Source organism: Hipposideros armiger, unplaced genomic scaffold (assembly GCF_001890085.2).
Source record: "Hipposideros armiger isolate ML-2016 unplaced genomic scaffold, ASM189008v1 scaffold_286, whole genome shotgun sequence".
NCBI lineage: Eukaryota > Metazoa > Chordata > Mammalia > Chiroptera > Hipposideridae > Hipposideros > Hipposideros armiger.
Window position 1 is genome coordinate 327,568 of NW_017731636.1, and position 17,013 is coordinate 344,580.

General features: G+C 53.5%; 1 protein-coding gene and 1 long non-coding RNA gene across 2 annotated transcripts in view; one reads left to right on the forward strand and one right to left on the reverse strand.

The window, feature by feature from the left end:
- Window positions 1-9,388: 9,388 nt before the first annotated feature.
- Window positions 9,389-11,824, reverse strand: LOC109391262 (uncharacterized). Its single transcript, XR_002125771.1, has 3 exons — window positions 11,065-11,824; window positions 10,710-10,841; window positions 9,389-9,651 (listed from the first exon to the last, which is right to left on the reverse strand). It is a non-coding gene; the product is annotated as an uncharacterized LOC109391262 (long non-coding RNA).
- A 180-nt stretch (window positions 11,825-12,004) lies between these two features.
- The window catches only part of PLXNA1 (plexin A1), a 51,117-nt gene continuing 46,108 nt past the window's right edge, over window positions 12,005-17,013 (forward strand). Inside the window, exon 1 of the mRNA XM_019658664.1 lies at window positions 12,005-12,242. The gene's annotated coding sequence lies outside the window, so the exon portion shown is untranslated. The remainder of the gene's footprint in view (window positions 12,243-17,013) is intronic.

Below are 17,013 nucleotides of genomic sequence, written 5' to 3' on the forward strand. Positions count from 1 at the left end.
ACATTATTCTGGAGGTAGCAGCAGCTGTCACACCAGTGCGGTTGCCCCACCTTACAGTATGCCGTGGAGCGGTGAGGGGTCAGTCACATGACTCTGATAGGTCCAGTAAGCTGCCAGGATTGTCTTGGGCAACAGGTAGGGAGGACACACCTGAGAATGCACACAGAGGAGGGCAGAGCCAAGAAATAGATGCCTGATGACATTATTGGACTTTGGATCCAGCCATACCTGAAGCAAGATGTCCTTGGACCTTTCAGAGAAGCAAGTCAGTGAATGTTCCTTTGGATGAAGCAAAGCTAGATTTTTGTCAAGGCTGGTCCTGTCCATTGTTTATGTCTAGTGTCTACTCTGATTGGCTGTTAAATATTTTAAATATCACCCCTGCTGTATGTCCCTTGAACCAAAAACACCCTGCCTGCCCTGGAGGGGGTGTCCAGTGAGTGGGACTTGAGCCAGGTGGCATGTGCTCAGGTCCCAGCCCCTTACCAGCACTGTTTTGCTGCCCCCTCCTTGTGGGGCCTGTGCCCGTGCCCTTGGGGCTGGTGCCCGACATGGTTGGCTGCATGGCTGGCCATGGTCTTACCCAATGAAGACATGGGAGAGATGGGCTGGTCTCATCCGCTTCTCGCATATTCCTTGCCAGGCACCTCGTGATACCTTTGCTTCTGACCTGGTGGAGATGCAGGTTCAGAAATAGGGTCATCTGATGCTGAGGTCCAGGGCCCATAAGCTCAGGGCTGCCCCTGACCAGGTGGGTAAGTGGATGCTTCAGGGTAGCCTTCCCAGAAAAGGAGGGGCCTGTGCTGGGGCTGGCTGGAAAAGATCAGCAGGGTGACTTCATGGGGACAGAGGGAACCAGCATCTGGGAAATCACAGAGATTCCCTACGAGGAAGTATGGAGGAGGCAGAAAGACAGTGGGGAGGGGTGACTGACACAGCCGGGGCTGCTGCAGAGACCCGGCTTGTGATAATCAAATGCAGGGACTGCAGGGTGTTCAACAGGTACCCTGGGCAATGTCACTTTACTTTTTCATGCCTCAGTTTCCTCCTCTGTGAAAAGGGGACACCCCTCCCTGCCCAGTGATAGTGAGGGTTGAACGAGGTGCCTCAGGGAGGGCTCTCTGCCTGGGGGACACCCAGTGTTTTCTCTGGTCATCACAGTGACCCTGGGAGCAGGTGCCATTCTCCTCATGATCCAGAAAAGGCACTGAGGGGTGGGGACATGACTGGAGTGGGGCCCAAGAGGAACTGAGCCCCATGTTTCTTCCTCTGAAGCCTGTGTTCTTGCAAATGGAGCCATTCCTCCCAGGGGAGGGGTTTTCCAGGAGGGGTATCACAGAAGGGAACACGGGTAGTGCAAAAGGACTCTCCGGAAATTCCAACTTCCCTGTTCATCTCCACTCCCACCCTTGAACCTGCCCACATCCATAAGGCAGGCAGTACACAACCACAGAGAAGTATGTGGGGTGGGCACAGCCAGGAAGTTCTGAAAGAGCTCTTTGCGGATGCGTCTGGGATTGAATGGCTGGAAGAGGGCATCTTCCAGCCAACACCTCAGACACTGTGGGGCACAGACCAGCTTTCCCTGTTGTACCCTCTAAATTCCCCACAAAAACCATGAGAGAAAATAAATGGTAATGGTTGTGGTTTTAAGCCACTAAATTTTAGGGTGATTTGTTATGAAGCAGCAGATAGCAAATACACCCCATAAACTCTTATAGCCTGTTTATCTTTGTGCAGTCATTATAAGAAAGAGGAGGCCCCTGTCTTCATGAGGCATCCATCCAAGAGTAATGGATAATAAACAGCTTAGAAAAAATCAGGGGAATTAGTGCTGTAATGAACTTAAATCAGAGGCTGTGACTGGGGCACATTTTATGTCAAGGAAGCAGGAATTTCTCTGAAGAGGTGACATGAGCTCTCCGGCCTGGAAAAAGAGGAGACAAGGTCAGGAGAGTAGGGGGATTGGGCATCCCCAGGGTTCCTGCAGCGGCCTCTGCTGTGGTGATGTCCTACTGGCATGTGAGCTTGGTGCGGGGCCCAGGCAGACAATCCATTTGTCCAACCTGCCCCAGCCACAGAGAGCAAGGGGGCCATTAGGGACAAACTCTGCTCCCACAGGTAGTGTAGTGCCAGCAGCAGAGCTGGGCATGGTGCAAAAGCAGCAGCCAAGGTATTTTTATCTTGAAATAATTATGCATATAATCTATAATAATGATAGTGTCACAGGAAGTTGGAAAGATAGTACAGAGAGGTCCCACATAGCTTCCCCTAGCATTCCCCAGTGGTTACGTCTTACGTAACTATAGTGCAGTATGGACACCAGGGTGCTGACATTGATACAATGTGCCTGTCTAGTTCTTTGTCCTTTATCACATGTAGATTCAGGTAACCATCCTGCCATCAAACTAGAACCCTCCCTCCCTTGTGCTGCCCTTTATAATCACACTCCCTTCCCCCCACCATTCCTCACTCCTGGCAAACTCTAATCTGTTCTCCATCTCTACAGTTTTATCATTTGGAAAAATGTTATATAAATGAAATCATACTGTTTGCATTTTCTGTGATTATTGATATTAATAGGGTTTAAATCTGCCATTTTATTTTTTGTTCTGTCCCTTTTTTTCTTTGTTTGTTTTTCCTGCCTTCCTGTAGGTTACTTGAACACGTTTTAGAATTCCATTTTGGTTTATCTATAGTGTTTTGAATGTATCTGCATAAATTTTTATAGTTGCTCTAAGGATTAGAATCTATATATGTACTTATCACAAACTACTGTTTTTAACAGTTTTGAGTGATGTGTAGAAAAATCTTATCTCTCTTTATATCCCTTTACCCTCTCCCTTTATAATATGATTATCTGAGATGTTCCCTCTAACTATACAGAGACATTAGACAGTGGTATAATTTTTGCTTCAACCATCCAATCCAACTTCAAATGCTTCAGAGAAGTCCGTTGTTCTTTCTTCCTTCCTGGTGTCCTAATATCCCTTCTTTTATCACTTTCTTTTTTTAGAGAACTTCCTTTAGCCATTCTGTTAGGGTAGTTCTGCTGGTGATAAATTCTCTTCCTTTTCCTTCACATGAGAATGTCTTGACTCCCCCCATTCCTGAATGGTATTTTCACTAGTTATAGAATTCATGATTGGCAGTTCTGTTCTTTCAGCATTTAATAATGTCATTCCACTTCCTTCCAGCTACCATGGCTTCTGATGAGAACTCCATGTTAGTCAAACTGTTTTCCCTTGCAGGTAAGGAGTCATTTCTCTGTTGCTGCTTTCAAGGTGTTTTTGTCTTTGGTATTGGGTTGTCAGAAAAGTCATGACGTATTTTTTCTATGTTTTTTTGTTGTAAAAATGCGTCATGACTTTTCCATCAACCCAATATTTGGAAGTTTGATGATGATGATGATGTGTCTTCGCATGAATATCTTTGGATTTATACAATTTTGAATCCATTTGGCTCCTGAATTCCATTTGAATCTGTAGGTTTATGTCTTTTGCCAAATTTGGAAACTTTTCAGCTGTTATTTCTTTGACTAGTTTTTCAGTGCCACCATCTCATATCCTTTCTTGCTGGGACTCCTTCAGTGGCTCAAGTGTTAGATCTTCTGTTCAATCCCACAGGCTCCTGAGGTTCTTTTTTTCCACCCAGTCTATTTTCTCTTTCTGTTTTCCAGATTGGGTAATTTCTGTTGTTCTATTTTTAAGTTCACTGTTTCTTTCCTCTTTCCCCTCTGTTCTGCATGGAGCCATCTATGGAGCTTAGTCTGATTTTTAATTTTTTAAAAAAATTCTAAAATATCCATTTGGTTCTTCTTTACACTTTGATTTCCTTGCTGAGACTTTCTATATTTTCATTTGTTTCAAGCACATTCATAACTGCTCATCAGAGCATTTTTTATGATGGCTACTTTAAAATTCTTTTTTAAAAAATTTTATTAGTTTTAGGTGTACAAAACAATGCAATAGTTATACTTTTCGCCCCTCACAAAGTGACAACCCTCCTCCCCCAACTAACCCGCCCAATGTCATACATATCTATTATAATTCCATTGACTCCACTCCGCACATTGTACTCCACATCCCGTGACCATATATATATATATATATATATATATATATGTATATATATATATATATATATATATATATATATATATATGAAATTATAGTTGACATAGAATATTATTCAGCGGCAGCTTCAGATGTACAGTGCAGTGGTCAGGCCTCTACACCGTCCATAAAGTGGTCTCCCTAACAAGACATGAGTCCATCTGACCCCCTAAAAATATTTACAAGATTATTGATTATACTCTCCAAACTGTCTTTCATATCACTTCTTGTCAGATAATTCCAACACCATGTCACCTTGGTGTTGGCATTTGTTGACTGTATATTCTCAAAGAAGTTGAGTTTTCCCTGGTGCTTGCTATGATGAGTGACTTGTGATTGGGTCCTACACAGTTGGGGTACTGTGTACTGAGAACATCAGTTGCATCTCATTCTTTGGTTTCACAGCTTGCCTCCTCTGACCCTGCACAGATGGGCAAAGAGGGCACTGCCCTGTTACTTTTGGGTGGAGGAAAGGTCCAGTTTCCCTACTTTAGCCCAGGAATTTTCAGCACAATGGGAAAACCTGGGCTGCTTTCCTGATCCCTGGGGGACTGATTCTTTTTTTTCTTTTTTTTAAAGATTTTATTGGGGAATTGGGGGAGGGGAACAGTGTTGGGGAATCAGGAAGGGAAACAGACAAGTTGCTGTCCTTTTGTTCTTCAGTCTAATTGTGGAGGACATTGCTTCACTGGCCCATGTTGGTATTGTAATCATTGTGATCTTCCTGGCTGAGGCAGATCAGTCGCCGGCCATTGGACAGCTGCTCACGGCGGCTCACAGCAGCTCATGGCAGCTCATACTGGCTGCCGGCCGCTCACGGTAGCTCACAGCAGCCCACTGCAGTCCCACTGCAGCCAACGCTATTGCCAGCAGTTCATGGTAGCCCAGCTCCTGGTCGAGCTGTTGTTCACCATCTTAGCTGTAGAGGGCGCAGCATCATTGGCCCATGTGGGATCTGAACCAGTGGCCCTGCTGCTCAGAGCTCGCACTCCCAAGCCAACTCTTAACCAACAAGCCACTCAGCCAGCCCAGCATCCTCCTGTTTTCAAGCACACCGACAAGGCTGCTGGAATCTCCATCAGAATGGAAACAGCAGGGCTCCTGCTGCAAGATCTCTCAGAATTTTGGAGGTCAGTTGTAGGTTCAGCTTATGACACAAGTCCAAAAGTTCCAGCCTTCTCTGCCACCTTCAGGGCTAACTTTAGGTACTAGTCAAACTGTTTACACCTGATAGGTATTTACAGGGGCTAGAATGGATTCTTAAGGACAAAGTCTGAGTAAATCTTATAAATCTTTTAGAGAAGAGAATCTATTTCAGCTTGCTTAAAATCTGCCAGCATCACAAACTTGAAGCAGTGCAGTTTGAATGTGTCTGTCCAGCATCTCGGTGCCTGAACTGCACTGTTGGGGAGTCAACTGTAAAGAGTGAGTGGAACATGCAGGTCAGCATGAGCTTCTCATTGGAGGTGAGGTGGGGCTGGCCTATTGAATGGACCCTGGTTAATTAGCAGGTTTACCAGGTACTGCAGCACCTCTTTCTCATAGGCTGTGTGTACGTGCTGTTCACATTTACACCATTGATGGCCAGCACTGTGTGGCCCACGGCAGAGGTGAGGCTTAGGGGTCAACAAAGCCCCAGACTGGGATTTTGCCAAGGAGACGAGGCACCTGGCCCTTCCTCTTCCTCCACTCTGTTTAGTTTTTCTATCACTTTTTTAAAAAAATGGGGACTTCTCTCCCTGGCACTGGAATTCTGGTCTGGGGTGAGGCTCGGACATCTCACTCCTCTGGGGTGTGAGGGGGGACCTTCATGGCTGAAATATCCCTCTTGATCTTTAATGGTCACATGCAGGGGTGGGACCAGTCCATTTTACATCTCTGCCCCTCCTACCAGTTTTTTTTTATTGTGAAATACACGTTTTTTAAATTAGTTTCAGCTGTACAACATAGTGCAATAGTTATACTTTTTACCCCTCAAAGTGACAAGAGCCTCCTCCCCCAATCTGCTGCCCCACTCCTCCCCCATATCATACATATCTATTACAATTCCCTTGACTCCACTCCCACACTATACTCCACGTCCCGTGACTATATATATATTCAATTATAGTTGACATACAATATTATACAATATCAGCTTCAGGTGTACAGTGCAGTGATCAAACCTCTACCCTGGGGGTCTTATTCTTGTGGCTGTGGAGTGAAAGGGGAGGGGGTAGCTTTTCCAGAGGCCATGGCCCTGGAAAGGGCTCCTATCCTTGCTGCCATCATCTGTGACCTGACTGTGAGACCCAGGGCAACAAGCACCCACTCTGAGCCTTGTGGGCAAGATGTGTGCTGTGGGAGCTGCACCAAGCCACAGATTGCAAACTGGAGACCTACTGGCTGGGTTCTTCTCATTGGCATGTCTTGTTCACTCAACACTTGCCCAAGGGCATGTCCATGCTTTCCACAATTGCCCTCCAGCTCATGCCAACTCTAGCCCTCGCCAGCTCCTAGATCCAGCCTGTGGTACTCTTTACATCCATTATCATTTAGCCCCTGAAGTCATCTGAGTTTGCAACCCCAGGACAAGGCAATGCTGAGCCCCTCCAGTGCTCTTGGGGAGTTATCTATGGAATGGTGGGTGGGGAGCTCTGCTACTGTGTCTTCTGTACAATGTAGTACTGACAGTAACCTGGTTGCAACCCCAAGGCTGGGTGAGGGCTGGTGACAGACCTGAGCCCAGACTGGTCACAGCTGGCACAGACAGGGACAGAAAGCCTGAGGAGGGCTCACAGGCGGGAAGGGCTGTAGTCAGGAAGGCTTTCTGAAAGGGGTGGGGGTCGGAACATGTGCCTTGAAAGATGGAAAGTGGAGGTGGGGCCACTCCTGGACAAGGGCACAGCATAGGGAAAGATCTGAGGTGTGAAGGCATCTTTGGAGCAAGAATCTCAGCATGACAAGAATGCCGGGCACACTGAAGTAGTAGCAATTAGTAGGTGGGGTCTTGAATGTTTTGCCTACCCTGCATCCAGGCCTGCTTGTTTTGATAATTGCACCAGGATTTTCAGTGGGGGAACCACTCCCCAATGCCACCCCTGTCTCTGGAGAGCTACGTGATCCCAGTCCATCAACTGTCAGGTTCTATCCTCTCTCCATGGTAACTGATTCAAGGGGCCAAGGGCTGGAACCTAATCCAGCCACTTCATGAGGCTCCATTCTGGGAATTTCCATGGACCTACTGGGAAAGAAACACCTGCAGCGCCAAAGTCACCATGCACAGAGGCCTATGTGGGTGTGAACCAAGGTAGTGGCCGGCAGAGCCCACAATGGCCATGCTGTGCCCAAGACCCAGCTGTTCTCATTTGCTGCTAACCTGAGTCACTATAGGTTACTTGGAGCTTAAGCCCATTTGAGTTTCTGTCTTCTACAACCAACAGCGCCTGACTAGGGAGGGCAGGGGCAGCAGGAAAGTGGGCTTGGCGGGTCCTGTGTTAGAGCCACAGGCCAAAGGCTTGGAGTGTGGTGATGGCTTTGGCCCCTGAACAGGTGCCCCCACCCCCTCTGCACCCAGCAGCTAGAATGGGCTCCTAGAATGCAGCAGTGACTGCAGCTTACCTGTGTCCACAGTGGTAGCCTGTGGGCCGAGGCTGACATCACCAACCCGACAGAGGCACGTGAGGAAGAGCCTGGATGACTCACGGTGCTGCACACTCAGGGCAGGTCCAAGGCAAGTGCCCACCAAATGTGGAGGAACGCCCAGGGAGTGCCTGCTCCACGCCTGCCCCCAGTGTGTATGCACATGCGCAGGTGTGTATGTGCTCGTAAGGGTGTGGGGCTGGAGGCATTCTGTGTGTTGAAGGAACCACTGGAGGATCTGTGCGGGGAGGGTCTCCACCCTCTCTCCTCTCTCAGATCCCTCTGGCCACAGTGTGGAGAGCAGGGTGGGGAGGGGCAGGTGGGAGCTGGTGACTAAGGAGGCCTCCACACCCAAGGGGCAGGAGGTGACAGGAGTAAGAGACATGAGAAATGGTTTTGATGTGGGGAGAGGGCAGACAGGAGTCAGGGTGACCCTAGCTTTGAGCCCAGTGGACTGGGATCAGTGGCTATTCCCCAGGGAGTTTGGGTGCCCAAGACCCCCTGTGCTCCCTCCGCTGACCTCTTCCTTGCCCGTCAGTGATGGGGGGCCCTCCATGGGGCGGGAAGAAGGCACCCTTTTTTTTTTAACTACGCTGGCGGTAACCCCGAGTGTGGCTCAGGGTTAATTTTCACTGCCAGAAGCGGTAACCCCTATTTTTTATAATTATTTATTATATTATAATTTATTATTCTGTGTTTCAAACTTTATCATTCCTGGGATGCCTACTAGACTCTTGTTTGGACAGATTTAAGTGAGTAATTCCTAAGAATTACAGGCCGACAATATAAAACAACAAATTTCCATGCAAAACAATGTACTGCTTTGGGTACAAAGTTACTGACATAATCAGACCGCCAGAGAGGTTAGGCTGAGCCATCCTGCTACCTGTTATTAGCTCGGAGGCTGCTCAGCTCAGGCCGGGAATTGAACTGCTGTTGCTTAGAGCTCAAACTCTTGAGCGAGCTCTTAACCAACTGAGCCACTCAGCCGACCCAAAGAAGGCACCTTTGAGTCTACTTTTGAACAAAGCTCTGAGTCACCAAACTGCAGAAGCAGCCCCGGGAACTGCTCCCATGGCAGGAACATGGAAAGTACTGAAAGAACCTCCTCTCAAACCCTGATCAGAGCTGTTCCTAGGAATAAAATTGTTCCGTGCCATCAACAACCCCACGTCCTCCCAAACTGCTCAGCAAACAGAAGCAAAACCACAGAGGAAACCAGGCAGGCAGGGCCCAAACTGCCCTGTTGACTCATTTACCCTCATCATGCACGGTTAGGAGCACCAGGGCCACACACCCGGGTGCGAATCCAGCTGAGCCTCCCACCTCTTCATCTGTACTTAGGGCTGGCTCCTTGAGGGCAGCATCAGGACACACACACAAACACGCTAAGGGCAGGTGCCCCTGGGTCAGACAAAGCTCCAGATGGCGGGGACCACCACACTTGGCCCACTGGAGCAAGTTATTTCCCATTTTCTCTTCAACAAACTGCCTGTCTCCTCCCTATGTTCCTACTGGATTGATGTCTTTTCCTTATTGATTCTTGGGAGTTCCTTCTATATCCTGGATATGCATCTTTTGTCAAATATATGTGTGTTGCAAATATCTTTTCCTAAATCCTGGCTTGTCTGGTCATTTCCTCTTTTGTAACTCTTACTGAACTCTGTAATTTTAATGAACAAAATAACCAATTTTAAGATAGTCAAATTGATCCTTATTTATTTTTGATGTTTCATTGAAGAAATCTTCCCTAGCCCATGGTCATAAAGATGATTTGCTCTGTCGTCTTCTAAAACTCTTGCAGTTTTCCTTATTGTGCTCACGTCTATGGCCCTCCAGGAACTGATGATCATGCATGATACTTGAGCATTACATTATCCGATTTCCATCTTGGAAAGAACTTGCCACGCATCGCCTTTTGGGGAGTGGACAGAGTGACATGATCAGGAGCAGGAGATGAAGTGGGGATAAAGGGAAGTGGTATAATCTGGTATAATCTGTTTTGGGGGATGCAGGGGCCCTGGGGGAGGAAAGGGTGTCCAGGAGGACACTGGGGTTCCTGGCGGGATAACTGTAGGATGTGAGAGTGTAAGCTTGGCCGCCACCCAGAGCCCAGCAGCCCTCCGGAGCCACCTGGGGAGACAGTGGATATAGGGGGCTGGACCCCAAAGAAGCAGCCCTGGCTGTTGGGACTGTTGAACACAGAGTGAGAAGGGTCTTGAGGTGCCTGCTTCAGTGGCCTCCCAGAGGATAGGTTGGCAAGGAGCAGTCAGAGAGGTGGGGAGAGTTCTGGCAGCAACACCGGGAGAAAGGATAGACATTTTCTCAGGCCCACTGTGGTGCTCACACTCACGCCTCCGCACCGCACCTCTGTAAGGGGTCTCTGAATCCATCTCGTGGATGAGGAAAGCGGGTCTTGGGAACAGATGGGATTTGCTGCACATTAACTAGCCACGCCAGGATCCATACCTAGGTGTGTGGCTCAGAAGTTCAAAAGGAAGGAAGGTAACTCGGTCTGGTTCACAGGTGCGTGTGTGTGTGTGAAGTGTAGTAGAGTAGCTGAGTTGAAACCTCAGACTGTGAAGCTAGACTGCCAGATGTAGCCTCCCAGCTCTGACACCCACCAGCTAGGGAACGTGGGCAAGCCACTTCACCTCTCCCACCTCAGTTTACCCATCTGTAAAATGTAGCACAGTCCTGTGTAGAGTCAGCGCTAGCTAGATTAGTGCTTGTTCAATAAAACAGTAAATAGAACTTTTAAAAGAGATGCTCACCCTTATTCAGGGACACGCAAATTAAAGACACAATGATAAACCGGTGCATACCACCAGATAGGCAACAACTCCAGAGTGATAGTACCAAATGTAGGTGAGGATGGGGGCTGCCAGGCCCCAAACTGCTTCTGGGACTGCAAACGACTATCACTTGTGAAAACTGCTTTGGGGTGTCCACCAAAGCTAAACACACACCTACCTGGTGACTCAGCAGTCCATCAAGTCTAACTGCCTCCAAGAGCCTGCACAAGATGTCCCTTACAGCTCACTGCACAGTGGTCCCAATCTGGGGCGCTGGTTCGTCAGCAAGACAAAGGATAACTAGCACCACCTGCGAAGACATGTCAACCTGCCCATAGGCAACCCGGCCTTGTTGAGCCCTCACAGTGCAGAGATCGCATTTCCATGATGCCCCACAATCACAGCAAAGCAGCATGCTCAAATGCAGAAAGGAAACCAAGGGAAAGATTAACCCAGTAACTAGGATAGGGACAGCGCCCGGGGAGGGAGGGGGCGAGGTGGGAAGGACCCCTTTGCCGGGCCAAGTTCCTTACCCTGGACTTTAGCTGTTTCCTCTTCTGTGGGGATGACAGCCAGGTTCTCACACAGCAAGAGCTTCTCCATGCTCTGCTGCTCTCCTCTACCCAGCTCGCCCTCCAACCACAAGGGTCTCTGGTCCTTTGGGTTCTGTTAGAGGCGCTCCTGAGCCTCGCCTCACCTTCCACGGGGACTTCTATGGGGAGGCCTCCCCACGCCCCAATCTTTGGCCGGCTCTCAGAATACGCAGGCCTCTGGACAAGCACCATCACAAGTAACTGCTGTCTGCCCCCCTGCTGGGGCACGGGGCCTCGCGCCCTCGGTGGGCAGCCCTGGCCCCCGGTCCCCGCGCCCCCAGGCGCGCCCGGCTTCGGTCCAGAATAGCCTGGATTTGCGTCCTGCTATGCCCCACCTCGGGACCCTGAGATGGAAATTTCCTCCTGGGTTGCGTCCCGGTCAGTGAATGCGCAGCTGAGTTTTGGGGGATGTAGGGAGTTGTGCGGCCCGGCCGGCAGAGGGCGCCGTTTTACTCTCTAGTGAGGGTACCCATCCCACCTAACAGATGCGATCGCCAAGGCCAAGGGTCGGGAACCCACACCATAGCCCCGCATGACCCAGGGTAGGATGTTTTCCCTCCTTGGGCCTCAGTTTACTCTCCCGTGAATGAAGGTTGTGCTCCTAGCCCAGGTACACGGAAGCCAGGCCCTGCCTCTGGGGACGCAGGCTCAGGACAGACCAGATGCTGGGGGGCTCGCAGGGACGCCCCGCCGCAGCCCCCGCGCCCAGCCTTTAAGGCAGGCGGCCGCATCACCCTTTGAGGGCGCGCAGTAGGCCCGGGCGGGCGTGCCGCACGGGGCAGAGCGCCCTCTGGAGGACGCTGCCCGCGCCCGCCCCCCGCGCCTGTTTCCCCCGACCCCCCCCCTCCGGCCCGCCTCCCCGGCCTCGGGCAGCGCATGCGCGCGGCGCGGCGCTCCGCGGGCGACGGGATCGAGGCTAGTCCGCAGCCGCGCGGAGCTCGGCTCCCCATTCATGCTGGGCAGCCGCGACGCGGCCACGCAGCGGAGCCCCGGCGCGGCAGCGGCCTCGGCCTGGGCGGCCTGCGAGGCTTTGGCGGCCCAGCGGCTGAGCAAGCAGCGGCTGGGCGGGCGGCGGGGCGCGGCGATGGCCGGCGGCAGGGCGCGCCCGGGGGCAGCCGGTGAGTAGGGGCGCAACTTTCTCCGTGGCGTGGAGCGGGACAGGCGGGGGTCTCGGGCGGGGGCGCGCCGGGTGGGAGGCGCCCTTAGTCTGGCAGCCGAGGTTGCGCGGGCGTGCGGCCGGGCGGGCAGGGGGTGTGCGCTGAGGACTGCGGCGTTCGTGTCCCAGTGTCCCTGCGGCTCCGGTCCGGCTCCCGCGTATATCCGGGCGCGGCTGCGGCCGCGGTTGCGGCCGCGGCGCCGGTACTGAGCTCGTCGTGTCCTCGCCTGGCGGGAGTCAGACCCAGACCCAGGCCCCGCGCCGTGGGCCTCCTCACCGGCCCGGTCCTGCGAGCTCCTCGGGGCAGCGCTACGGGCGGTGCCGCGCGGCAAGGCTGGTGCCGGCGCTGCTCTTTCCTCTAAGGCAGGAGACAAAGTTTGAGGCGGCCCTGGTGGTAGGGCCCTGCGGATACCCAGGCCGAGCCCGGAGGCTGGACCGCGGCTTGGACCTCTGGCCGCCGGTAGGGCTGGGCCGGTCTGGGCAGGCCCGGGCAGGGCCGCGGGAGTCGGAGGAGGGCGTGCGGGGCTGCGCCCTCAGAGCGCGGGGGTGGAAGTTAGAGCCGCTTCCTCGGGATCCAGCCCGCCCTTGGCCCCTCTGGCCCCCGGCGCTGGGAAATGGGCGCTGTGTCCGTCCCAGGCTCGCAGGGCCGCGCACTCGGGCTGGGAGGGGGCGGTGCGGGTGCCGCCCGGGAGGCTGCCCCGCTCTCTCGGGCCTCCTAGGCCTCCCCCTCGCAGGGCCTCTTCAGGGTCAGCTTGCTTCCCTCGGAGGCTTCCGATTGCTTCCTGGATAGTCCTTGGCCCTGGCCCGATGTGCACCGTAGCTGGGGGCGGCGGGGCTGATTCGGAACTGCCTTAGGGAATGGGGAACGGGGCGCCAGGGAGGACCCTGGCCGCCGGGAGATCCCAGGTGCAGCCCGGGAAAGGGGGGTGAGAGGGGCTCCAGTGACTGCCTAGAGACTGGAGCAGCTCTGGCTGATCTGTGGGGTGCTGGGGCCACGCCCCTTGAAAGAAAGGGGTGTGTGTGTTCGGGGTGGGATGTGGACCGTGCCTTTGCCCCCCAAGCCTGGGCTCCTTCTCCTTCCATGCTGAGGCTGGTTCTCTGGGTTTGGGCAGGGGGGTGGGGCTCAGCCTTTGCTCCTCTGGCCCTTGTGGAGCATGACCCAGGTACCCTCAGCTCCCTGCCGGTTCCCAGTATGCAGGAGAGACCAGGTGTTGCACGAGGCGGCCAAGACCCTGCCCAGCCCTTGAGAAGCACCCAGTCCCTTGTCAGAAGCAGACTGGAAAACCAGTGATTCCACTTCAGGGCCCAGCAAGGGCGTTTCAGGCAGGGGACAGCATGGGTGGAGGTCTGGCAAGGCCTTGTGGCTGAGGTGTGTGTTTGGGGGTGGGGAACAAGTGAAGTGCCTTGGACAAAGCAGACAGCCCTTTCCTGGCATCCTGTGGCCCCCAGGTCGTTGCCTGCATGTTATGATCCTCCAGAAAGGGCCCCTTGTCTAGAGAAGCTAGAGGAGGAGAGGGCACCGCCTCTAGGGAAGGTCAAGTGGTGGCACTTTTTTGAGAAGTAGGACTAATGCTTCCAGGTGCTGGTCCCCTAGGACTGGTCTGGTGGGAGAGCAGGGCATCTCAGCACCGCCTCCCGGGGGCCTGTGTTGAGGGAAGTGGGGTGACAGGGGTAGCTCTCAGTCCTGGTTGATAATGGGGCACCACTGGGCAGGATGGCAGTGTCTTCTCTGTCCCCCACTCCCTCCCTGTGCCCTAACCTGTCTGAGCCCCAGAAGGATCCAGAGCCCAAGGCCTGGGGCTTGGGCTCTCCCTCTGTGAACAGGGCTCTGAGTGAGGGCCTTTGTTTCTCAGGGTGAGGAGGAGTGGTGGCTGGGAGAGGGACTCGGGACCTTGATCGCTCCATGTTCTACTGTACAGCCGAGCCCATCCTGTCCAGGAATGGGGCCTGCAATGCCAGGCCTGTCTGCCTCTGTCCTGGCCCCTCTCTCCCTGGCTCACCCCCACTCGGCACATCTAACACCAGTTCAGCTTCTCCCGCCCCGGTCTGGCTCTGACTGGGCCCCAGCACAGCCTGTTTCTCTTGCCGAAGCCAGGAAGCTGCAGTCATTCTCCTCGCCTTCTCTGCATTGTCCAGCAGGTTCCACCCCGAGGCCTTTGCTCCTGCTCCCCTGCCAGCTCCCACTGTGCCTTGTCCTTCTAGAACAGGTGAAAAGTCCCCCTGGGGGAGCCTACCCAGACCACAGTGGCTTGTTCTGCTCCCCACCAGCCGCAGAACACTGCATGTGTGGTGTTCTCCTCCCCCAGCCCAGCACGGTCCTTCCCAGCACCCAGGCAGCTTTGGAATGAATGCATTTTTCCCTGGGCAGACCAAAGGCATGTGGGAGTCGAGCCCTAGCAGGTCTGCTGGTCATCCAGGTCTCTGTAGGAGCCTGGGATTCCGTCCCTGTCCTGCTGGGACTAGCTGGGTGACCTTGGGTCTATCTGAGCCTTGGGCCCCGTATTGCTAAGATAGGAGCAGTAACCCAGACGTCTGTGCTGGCCTTTGTGAATTGGTGGGCTGAGGGACCCAGCTCTGTGTTCCCGATCCCCTTTTCCTGGCTGGCAGCCCCATGCCTCTGGCCGGTCCCTTCCCTTCCAGGCAGCCTCTGTTGGGAGGAGGGGAAGTGGGCCCAGGGCCAGGCCTGAGTTTGGACGGTGGCTTTTTCAGCTGGGTCTCTCCTGTTTAATATAAAAAGTAGGGCCCATAATTGCATTAAGACGTGTATAATTATCCCCGAGGAGGGGAGAGCCCAGCCCCTGGTAATTGCAGGTCTGCTTTGAACTGATAAACGGTGAGTGATTCATGTTTTCTTGGAGTTCACATGCACTCAGCTTTCAGTCCAGGCCCCGCTGCCACTGTGAGGAGCCTGTTCTCCCTGGTCGGCCTTGGGCTCCTGAGCTGGGGGCTGGGGACTCCTTTCCTGGCTGCCAGCAGAGGTCCCTGGTGACTGTAGTTTGGGGGGCCATGTCTGGTCAGAGATTCTCAAGGAAAGGCAACTGATAGCCTGCTGGGAGGGTCCTGCAAAGCAGCACAACCTGGTTCCCTTGCTGGTGGAATCCTGGCTAACACCTCTCTCTTCCCAAGCCTCAGTGTCCCCACCTGAGCAGTGGGTGTGGGCAGTCACTGGGCAGACGGTGTGTGGGGAGTGAGGACAAGGTGAGGGATCAGGTCCTGTTCTTCCCAGGGTCCATTCATTTCATTCATTCACAACGGTTGAGTCCTGGGGTCGACTCTGGGGATACCAGCTTTGGGGATACTGGGGTAAACCACGGAGCCAGGCTTTGCTGTCAGGGAATTGCCATTATAGTGGGGAGAGTGTCTGGGAACAATAAATAACAAAACTATTAGCAAGTCTTGTGCCACAAATTCAAATGGGGTGACTGGTTTTGAGGGAGCAGCTGCTGTCTTCAGCTAGCAGGTGAGCCTGGACCTCAGGTTCCCCACCTATAAAATGGGGCTGCCAGGCTATATTAGGATCAGTGTCTGGGAGCAGGGATATGTGCAGACCCCACCAGCATCTCTGTAATCAGCCTCCAGCCAGGAGTTGGATAGAGGCCCCAGTGGGACCCCTGCTGATATGGAGAGGGTACTCCTGCTGATGGCACCTTGTGGGAGTGTCCTGACCTTCCCCATTTTACCACTAAGAGACGAGCCATTGTCATCCCCATTTTACAAATGAGGAAACAGAGGCTGGGAAAGAGGGGTGGCCTTTCCCCTCGGGGCTGCATGGCTACAATGACAGAGTTTCGATTTGACTCAGTGCCTGACTGCCAACTTCTGGGCTGTGGGGAGACTTTTCCAGAGGAAGAGGGGCCACGGCAGGATGGGGGTGGGTACTGGTGACCTCACATGCAGTCCAGAAAAGTGGCCCAGGCTACTGTGTAGAGACTGGGCTATACATGAGTGGAGGGGCCAAACGCTGTGGCTGTGCAGGTAGCAGAGGGGTGGGCAGCTTGGGGGAGATGTAGCAAGTGAGTGTTGCCTGGGGAGCAAGGGTGAGAGGCCTGGCATGAGGGTGGATGGTGCTGGGAGTGCAACAGGGGAGGGGAGGAGCGGAGGGTGGAGGTGAGTCTGGGGGCTGGGTGGGGGTAGAGGGATTGAAGATTGGGGAGAGAGGGCCACTACTGAGGGGCAGGGTTCAGAGAGCCCCTACTCTCCTTTTCCTTTGGGAGAATTCCTCTTTCCTTAGAGTTGGATTGAGGGATTTAAAGGGGAACTGAGAGACCATCTACCAGGGAGCCTGGGAGGGGTAAGAGCACAGGGCATGGGAGCTGGGGGCAGGTAAGGGGCACCGGTCGGCTGGGAGTGGGGATGGTAGGTGGGAGGTGCACATGGCTTGGCTTCTGGATCAGTCCTCAGGGTACAGGGGCTTGAGGCCTGGCAAGAGGCAGGGCCAGGGTTAGCCGGTGAGGGTCCCCAGGGCTGAGGTGACTCAGACTGCCCTCTGCCTGCATTGAGAATCGCTACCTGTATGCAGGGGGCCTGAGTGTCCTCGTACGCCATGGGTGGTGCCTGCGACTAGGACTATTCAGAGCATGCAAGGGAGCATGTGTCCCCAGAGCCTTGGGCAGAGGCTGTCACCTGCCCTGGGAGCTTGGAGCTGGGCTGGGAGTGTCTTACTTACCCTGTAGGACATGGGGAAGCCCTGAGTCAGGAGGTGAGGGCTCTTAGTCTGACCCCAAGCCCTTTTC